The sequence below is a fragment of the Diadema antillarum genome, unplaced genomic scaffold (genome assembly GCF_040938485.1).
Source record: "Diadema antillarum isolate AM-2024a unplaced genomic scaffold, OU_Dant_1.0 seq00000348_RagTag, whole genome shotgun sequence".
NCBI classification, from domain to species: domain Eukaryota; kingdom Metazoa; phylum Echinodermata; class Echinoidea; order Diadematoida; family Diadematidae; genus Diadema; species Diadema antillarum.
The window spans coordinates 1,096,107-1,106,239 of NW_027271358.1; positions in this window are offsets into that span (position 1 = coordinate 1,096,107).

Below are 10,133 nucleotides of genomic sequence, written 5' to 3' on the forward strand. Positions count from 1 at the left end.
GGTATGCTCTGTACTATTTCATAAGTGTTTTCTTGGTATCTCTCAAAAAGTTAAAAGCCCAATTCTCATCTCCACCAATACTGTACCATCCCTTTAAGATTCATTAGTTGCATAGAAGGAAAGGTGTGGCTGCCTCAGTGGTATACGCTCTTTTTGAGTGAAAGTGAATTGTAGATTGTAAGATCAAAGATTGTAAGATCATTCAGAATGTGCGCCCGGTCTAATCTTACAACATGACGATGTTGGTTGCAAAATTTAATGATGTAATAGCTTCTAGCTCAGTTTATTATATGATCTTCTTTTATTACAGTAAAACGCATTGTGACAGTTGATTTTTGTCATTCTGAAAAAAAAAATGTTAATATGATTTAAGTGTTTCTTTAAGAATGTGCTAAAATAATATTTCATCTAGCGTATTATGGGTAGAGAAAACAGGATGAAGTTTCGATGAAATCTGCAGTTCAATGGAAGCGTATACAAAGTTGTGTGTACGAAGAAATAGTAATGGCAAAAAAAAGGGGGTTACCGTGTCTGTGTACATGTATTACCTAAAAGAAATTCAGGTTTCTATCATATTATTTAAGCCGACATAACCACGTTTCACGTTTTCACCAAACAATGATAAATCGATCGCTTTGCAATCGCATACTAAGGGACATGAGTAGGCTATGTCGTCACCTCACACGTCTCCTATCAGTGATAATAATCATACGTATAATTCTGGTTTCATGTCAATAAGAAAAAGTTAGTGAAGATGTTTATTATACATAGCAGTGGAAGGCTTGTGTGCTCCTGACTGCATCCCCTCCATTCGCATTTGCAGTTGTCTTTAGTATCACTATTTATTGAAAACGTGCATGAAACGATTTGATTCCATGCATAGATTTGTACAGAAGTGGTTTTGCTGAAACATTTAGCATTCTGTTCATTTGATTTGACTAATATTGAATCCAAATTGAACGTGATATGCAATGAACGTCTGGTAACGGGTATCCCTTCTGTGCCACCTGGTCGGAGCTGAAGAATCAAGCCTGGACACTTCATCCCCCCCCCCCCCCCACCATCACTTTTCGGGGGGGGGGGATGGGCATTGTATCAAAATGTGAATCTGTTCTTTGAAAATATCACATAATTATGATACACATACACACACACACACACACACACACACACACACACACACACACACACACACACACACACACACACATAGCGAACAGCACACATGAAAGAAGCTGTTGACGCCCAAACCACAATCAATATCATTTTCTCTGGGTCAGAAATACAAGGTCAGTTTTTATACCGCAACACGATACAATATTGTAGCAACGCATTTGCAGCTATAAAACTGTAACTTTCCCTATCATTATTTACATCCTTTCACAGAATTTCTGCGAAGTTCGATTCTTGCTGGTTTGATAAAATCACCTCTAATAAATGTAGGTAAGAGATCAAAATTGTTCATCTTTATTCGGCAGAACTAGGTGAAATCAAGAAGTCACTTTCAAGATTTGGAGGCTTCTAAGTCTGTGGTTTCAAAGAATGCTCACATAGTAGGCCCCTGCTACGAGATCATAGTTTCACCGCCATGTACACTGGAAATCCGCGGATTTGGCAGAAGTCGGCATTGTTGTTTAGAGTGCACTTTGATCCAAGACTAAACGTTGTTTGTCCACTCGAGGCGTGATCAAAGTGTACCTATATTTGCTATCACATTGGATCCGGGTTCACTGAAATAAAGAGACGCCGCACGCCCGCCGCAGGTACAGAATAGGTCCTAACCTTGGGCATCTTTCCTGCCTCAATTTAGGGTAATATTCAATGGAAGCATTTCTCTGAAACGCACCAGTATAAATCTCTCTGTCGCTCTCATAAAGCGGCTGATAATTCCCTTTTTATCCAACAAAAAATTAAATGCCCTACCGGTATACCAATGTCGCAACTTATGCACGCTAAAGTTCCTGCTTCATTAATTCATCGTATTACGAGCAGGGTGTATAACCCCGTGAAGTGGTCCCTTGTCACATCCAGCCGGACCCGATAAAATACGGGCTATATCCAGCATCTTGTCTGATGAAGCATACTTAAAACATGCATAATTTCGTTTACTTTTCCCTGCATTTCTTTTATCCATTTTCGAAGACTCATTTATATCTATATGATATCAGAAAGGTATATCATGTGTTGATTGACTGCTGTGGAATAACTTTTGAGCATTACAACAAGCTCGCTGTTTGATAGGGGACAACAAAAAACAACAATAAAAACATATATAGGAACAAAAAAAAAAACAACAATGAAAACATAGCAGTAAACCGCTTCCAAGTTTGAAACTATATTTGAAAGATCCCTGCTTTTAAAATCTAAAAATAACACTGTTCACCCATTCATCTTTATCATGGTATGGCACCTGGTGCTTAGTGATTATTAATGGTCAGATCTTCCTCTGTCATCAAGCAATATTTACTAAGTGTCTGTGTTCAACCTCAGCTTTGAATTTAGCAGCTAGATAATAAATCATCCTTTTCTGATAACATTGACAAGGATCAGCACCCTGACTAAGGCTTGGCTAAAATAGCGATTCGATCTCTTCGTTTATACATTTTGCATGGCGACTGGAAAATGAGACTTAAACGAAACCAAAGCCCAAATATCAATGGGGTTGAGTAAAAGCAGGAATTGTTATGTATAATCAAGGAGGTGGCTTCCAGCTCCCTGGTACAATGTAGAATACATGAGTAAAAGTTTGAGGAAAATCGGGCAACCGAATCAAAAGCTATGAATTTTCGGAGCCGTCACACATTGCTGGATAAGGAGACATCTACACTTCATGATGTCATTTTGGACAACAATATAAAGAAAATATAAGGGGGATTCCACAAAATTTCACTTTACATAAAAGTTATACATTCCATCGACTTGTTACAGACATAATGTCAAATTTCACTTATTTCTTTGTACATTCTGTTGAAAAAAAAGTAAAAATACATTTTGAATTTCATTGAATGAACTGAATAATATTACGAGTTATATCATTGCCACTGCTTTGTGAAAAAGGTAAGTCAAGTGCGCTTTCATGATGTTAGAAAGTGAAAATGATTATCTTGAATTTTCTTTACATTTTCTTCATATTATTGTCCATAAAGACGTTATGAAATGTTGTAGACCCCTTATCCATCAGGAATGACTGCACCTAAACTTTCAATTTCATTACTTTTGAATCGATTGTCCGATTAATCTTTTACTGATGTTTTCCACACATATCGCTGCTTTCACTCATTACACATTGGTATTTGGGATTTGGTTTCCTTTAAACCTAAACTTTTGCGCAGCGCTTTGCGGCCTGGGACTCAGATGCACAGGAGATATTATGATAGGCCTAAAACAGTTGCACGCGAAAAGGTAATAGTTTCTGGTCTTCAAATAGATCCCTACTTTCATTTCTGTTTATCCTTAGCACAATGCCCTTCGCAGTCATTGCTGTTGTTGCTCTTCGTGTTATGATTGTGGCAAAATAAAGAGGTGTGAAATATTGTTTACATTTCCCGGGACATCCGTCGACTTGTTTGCGTCCTGCAATTTCGCTTTCTATACTTTAGGGTTGTGCATACAGCCATGTTTAATGGACCACAGCATTGAGATACATTATGGCCTTGATTACCTGTATTGGTTTGTCGTTGCGTCAGTATTATTTGTTTGTTTGTTTGGATTTTTCTGTTGGACCTTGATCAAAAAGAAAAGAAGTATCGGAAATAACATTGGAGACTACTATAACCTCCCTTGCAAAGCGGCAACACGACTCATCATCTATAATAGTGCGCATGACATGACTGCAGTGTGCCATATCGGCCAATGAGATTACAAGAACAAGCTCCTCATCTTCGCTTGGCACTAAAATAAAATCCCGAATCGTATTGAAATAGACCCATGAATTGTCTCACCTTTATACACATATTACTCCTTTGGAATAGACCAACCAAGCGTGCAATGATAAGTCATTCTTCCGTGTCGTTCCCTCTCCCTATTGTCTCTTGTCATTGTTCAAATCATATCGCATGTTTCTGTGCGCTCTTCCTATGAGACTCACAGCGTTTACATTATCATTTCACATGATAAAGTTAAACAACTATTTGTAAGAGAACATCTATGTAGGAGTTATTCACGGGATGAGATATTTTACCAGACGCTATCGTCAAGAAAGGTACAACTGAAGTTAACAGGAGATGATTATTCTGCTCTTTGGCTAGACAGCTATTGTAACTGCCTTTGTAGCCGCTCTATATAGCTAAAGAGATATTTCGTGTAAAGTCATCATTCCGCAGAATGGAGACCCATGAGAGACCACTGACAGACCCAAGATCCCTCAGCAGTCTCCAAGACCAGATAAGAGAAGTGTGAAGGTGGAATATTGGCTCCAAAACCCACGAAAGATCTGGGAAAGACCAACAAGACTATTGAGAGATCACTGAAAAATCATCTGGCATACTCCCTGAGATGTTGGAGAGAGCAATCAAGATCTCAGAGAGACTTGTCTTCCAATGATCTCTCAATGATTTCTCAATAATCTTACAGTGATCTGCATTTGCAATTCTCGGGAGACTGTGAATATTCCTGTTTCACACAAAATGTTGATGATCAGTTATTTAATGTTCAGTTACACTTATCTATATCAGGGTGGCATTGTTATTGTGTTCATCGTGTGCTCGTTGACAAAAGACTGAGCCGGTGCATTAAAGAATGTTGTTTGTTTTAAGAAAGGTAAACTTAAGGTTATATGGCATAGCAATCATACTGATAGACCAAAGTTAGTGTTTGACGTTTGATGATAAGAGTGATCTAGAGTGATAAAGGTCCTGTTTGCATAATTATTTTCGGGCAAGCCAAGACATGACACTATAAGGAGTAAAGCAGTAATCAATATTTTATGGCTTTATCATAGATTTTACGTGCCTTGACTGGCTGAAATAAACGGCAATCATTGCGACGGTGACACGTTGACGTTCACGTATTTTACCTGGGCAAAACCTTAACATGCACAGAACAAACTCGGCAACGTCAAGCCGATTTGACATTCAAGTCGGATCAACTGCATATAGTCAATGAAGCCAGTTCACAGTCCCATTTTAAGCAGAAAAGGATCATTTGTACAATCAGGAATATTGATTTTTGAATTCACTGATTTACTAGTAGCATCCGTGGTGTCCCTGATTAATCATGTAGTCTTTATAATGATACTTACTAGCACATCCTCCTGACAGCAAGCCTGCGGTATTAAGCAGTTTTAATAGAAAATGACTGTGAATTAATGTATTCAATATAGAATAAGATGGGTATCTGCCGAAGTGTCAATTGAAGGGACATTCTGGTCACCTGGCCTGATGCACACGTTCATTCTTTCTTTGAACATGAAATCCGTAAGGTTTGAATTTCCTCAGTTTGTCTCCCTCTAATAACTGAAATTTGTAAGATCGCAATTGCTGATCTTTAACAAACATGTCGGGAAAAAACGACCACGGCACAGCGACACTACCACCAGGCTATCCCTGGTTGCCGGCAGGACACGATGAACTTTAAACAAATACCCAAGCTCCGAAATTTCGACATTGTTATGTCAAGTAGTCCAAGGCGGACAAGGCATTATAAATGCGAGAGAATATTAAGCAAAAGGGTGAAGGTTGCGGTTTCGATTTTCTTCGGTTTGTCTCCCTCTAACAAATCAAAATTGTAAGATCGCAACTGCTGATCTGTAATTTCACAAACATGTCGGAAAAAAGGAACCACGGGACTCGAACCTGTCATCTACTGCTTTCCGGGCAGCGACACTACCACCAGGCTATCTCTGGTCATGCTGGTTGCTTTCCCTGGTTATCGGCAGTGACACGATGAACTTGGAACAGATCAGCAGTTGCGATCTTACAAATTTCATTTGTTAGCGGGAGACAAACTGAAGAAAATACGAAGCTCAACCTTCACCCCTCTACTTAATATTCTCTTGAAAGAATTTCATAAGTTGTTATTCATTATACAGCTTTGAAAATGAGTGTAAGTGCCTAACCAACTGGGAAAAAAGAAAAGTAATTTGTATCAATGTGCACATGAGATAACTGCCTCATTAGGAATTAATTACCACTGACCATTTTACCATTTTACGAAAAAGAAACATATAAGAATGTCCTCCTGATAAGATAATGATGGTAACTTTTGAAAATTATAAATCCTGCAATAAGATGAATGCAGTAAACACTGCTTTGAGTTTGGGAGAGAGAGATGAGGGACCTGCATATTGACGCTTTTAAATCTGTGCACGGTAATGCTTATTGAACGATCAAAGAAAAAAACCCCAGACACTTTGCATAGTTTGCGGTTTGTCGTGTTTCAGGTGAACAGACATGATGAATTCAGGTTCATTATTATCGTTTTGGCGTCTGCATGCATGTCTACTCATTTGCTGGATGGAAACTAAGAGTAACAACACGTGAAATCCAAGCAACACGCAATAGCATAGAATGGATTCCACATTTTCATTGTAAACTCTTGCAAAATAACGATAATCTGGCGTTGTATTATAAAGAAGAATAGCTAGCATCTACTTCACAGAAACGCTTTTGACGCTATTCATATTTTCCTAGAGAAACTGGGGCTCTACTTTGGGGAAAAACTTGCATATAATATCCCCAAACTGGACATGAATGGTACACAAACTGAATTGTACAGTGTGGTACAACAAATTAATTGAAGTGTCTGTAAGATGTCGCGTTATCCATAGTCTGACCCAGCAAAAGTAAGTTGAACGTGCTCACTGTTGTATCTGACTTTCTCGGGACTACGCACTTAAACTTTTATTGGCACTGTATATAAACATGTTTCCTTTATGGCTGAAGAGGTAAATAGGAAACGAATTGGTCTACGAATTTCTTTCAAATTATATGTAGAGCCTACACAAGAAAGGAAAAAGGAAAAAATAAAATGTTAGTGAATGGATGGTGGATCTCTTCTTGCTCGCGTATTGCTAAAAAAGGAAAAGATTTATCTCCCTTTTCAAGCCTCTATGTCTGTCTCATAGACAGAATCCTCCTCTCACAATTTTCTGCCTGCATCAAAGGAAACACTATAAGAGTAATTTTTAGTTGGTACTTTGTGCCAGAACGGAGAAGTGAAAATTAGCATACAAGTAAGATTGTCTGACTGGGAAAAGGAGAATCGACAACTTTCGATTCTCTCTTCCTCCCTCTTTCTCTCCCTAGTTCTTTCTCTCTTCCGGATGGCCTGGGCATCATCCACCAGCGACCAGAGCGCGGGAAAAAAATCGCAGTTCGGATAAATTTTTCCTGAGATCAAATTTAACTGTATAATTATGTGCGGCTGTTTGTTTGTTCGTTTATGTGTTTGTTTGCTTGTTTGTTTGTTTGTTTGTTTGTTTGTGTGTGTGTGTGTGTGTGTGTGTGTGTGTGTGTGTGTGTGTGTGTGTGTGGGTGGGTGGGTGTTTACCTTGGGGTATTAGAAGTGAGATGTAGAGAAATAAGAAATGTTACCTGGACCCTGTTTTATGAAGAGTTAAAATTGATTATATAGTTGATTTTGCAGCCTGTGTGGTAAGGAAATTTTAACTCGATTGTATCTTTTGATAAAACGGGGCCCTGGAAATGATACTCTATCTCCTTTCCGTCTTCTTCTAACAACTGAAGAATTGAACATGTCCACTTCCTAATATTTCATGATAATCTTTCAACCTTAATCCATATAGTTGTTCCTATTTCAAATAATTGATGTTGACTTCCATTTACAGTAATTCGAGTAAATACTAGGCCAGTGCACTACCGTCATAAGAACACGGTTATAAAGAAATTCTCATAACGTAGTAGAAATTCAGTTCCCAAAATTATAATCTATTTCTCATTACATACTATACTGTTCAACTACAACGAGATTCAACACATGTGTAACGAAAGAAACTGGCGGTCTCGAGGATTTCGTTATAACGGGAGTCGCCTGAACCAGGGAGGTGGGAAGATTTCCCACCTCCCTACCTGGCGTGCATCACTCGTTGCGCAGAGTACACAGAAATGTCTCGAATAAAAGTCGACTCATGGTTGCTTAAAATCACATTTGATTTCATGTGGTTAGTCGATCACTTAGATGAGGCGTCAATGTGGTTGAGTCGGCACGGGTATACCACTGGTAATTTGCCAAAATAATGAGTGTATCTAACTCAGACATGACTATCATCAACTGGTTTACACACATTCTGAAGATGTATAGGGTTGAGGAGGTTACTTGTATAGCGAATGTGGTAATGACATGATGATATTTTTCTTCTGCTCTGGAAATGACATTAGACTAAAGGGTCATTTAAACCATACACGCCTCGACCACAGCAGGGAGGTGAGTCACCTCCCTGACCACAGTCATATGCATGCAGGGTAAGTTATGCAGTCGTTGTTTACCATGGAACTCCAAGAAAAGAAAAAGTTACCTGCTAAACTTTAGTTTCCAAACACTAAACCTCTTTCGACTTCTTGCAGCCTTTCCTTCTTTCTTTCTTTGCCTAATTGATGACAAGGGGCTATAAAACTACTGTAAAGAGAATCAAACAACATACCAACAAATGCAGTTCAAACAAAACCGAACCCTCGTGTATACATGGGTAGATAGCAATACTCAAGTGGTAAAACCCCTAACAGTTACCTACACACTATAAATAGTAGAGAACACTTTTTCATCTTTTTTTTCGATTATAATAGTCCCTCACTATTATAGTCAAGGTGTGTAGACAATGAGACTAGCATTATTGTGTACTGTGGGAACAAGCGCGACGCTTAATACAAATAGAATGGGAAGAGTAGAGAGGGAAAAAGAATAGGGTACGGAGGCGGTAAAGTCCCTTCGCAGGACCGAAAGGCACAGACCACAATAGTGTACATACTTTTTCACTGTTATGGGGAGAGAGAAAAAAATGAATAAATTCGTTGAACCCCGCCCACACGTTGGTAGGACCCTGCACCGCCGGAAGATCAAACAACAAGCGCATTGCTATCAGTATAGTTTACCACATGCAATATAGTCACTCTGGCGGATAGATGTGTTGCTCCCTCCGTCTCTTCCACTACCAGGTCAGGTTTATTTCTTAGCTGCGATTGACTTAAAGATTTGAAAAAGAACTGGACTGACTAGGAATTATTCTAAAACAACATCCCAGGAACGTATCATTTACCGGCTCTGCACCGCACTTCTTTAAGCTTGAAAAGGATTTCTTCGCCAAAAAACTTCATTCACCTAAGTGGGTAAGGCGCAATTAATTTTTGCTTATTTTGATGATCAACTCGTATAATGTATGCGGTAAAATTTAATTGTCTTTAATTGTTGTGCGTTATGGGGTTTTTCCCCATTTTTGCGCTCGTGTACATGGATTGAAGCGAATGTTTAACTGGTATTCAGAGGTAATGTCGTGATCATGCCATGCAATGACCATTACAAACCCACGTGTTTCATCTTAGAGTGTACATTGTGAATGATCGCGGCTGAGGGAATCGCTGACTGTAGAGTTTCCACTGTAAATAAACTTTCTAGGATGATGGTGATATTTACTATATTCAAGGAGGTACTAGTACCTCCTTGCTATAATGTATTCTTCGCAAATTTTGCATTTACTGGCAATTTCTTCTTTCATCTGCATGAACGCCAAACCATACGATCATGCAATAACCTGCTCTACTCTGACACCATGACTTTTATGATAGATAGAAAAACTTGTCTGACTTGTTACCTACAGCAAGTAATTTGTTGTTTTTGCTGTATTGAGAAAGAGTACGTTACTAAAAGTTCTAATAATACCGATAGATTCATCAAATGGGACGCCGTATATTCAAATCCTATCATATGATAATAACTTAAAAGTACATTGTGGTGGCGACTATTAACATATATTTATTTAAGTTGGAGATAAATCAAACAACAGTTTATACTTGTGTACATGGCCTCTTTCTTCCGACCCCTCCCATCCCATCTCTCTTTGTGTCTCTCCCTATCTCTGTCTCTCGCTTTTCACTGTATGTCCACCTATTAAAAGCAGTATGTAAAAGTAAGCTTCAGGATTGTAGAGTCCTCGCCTTGAGTAAAGAAAAAAATACAATATA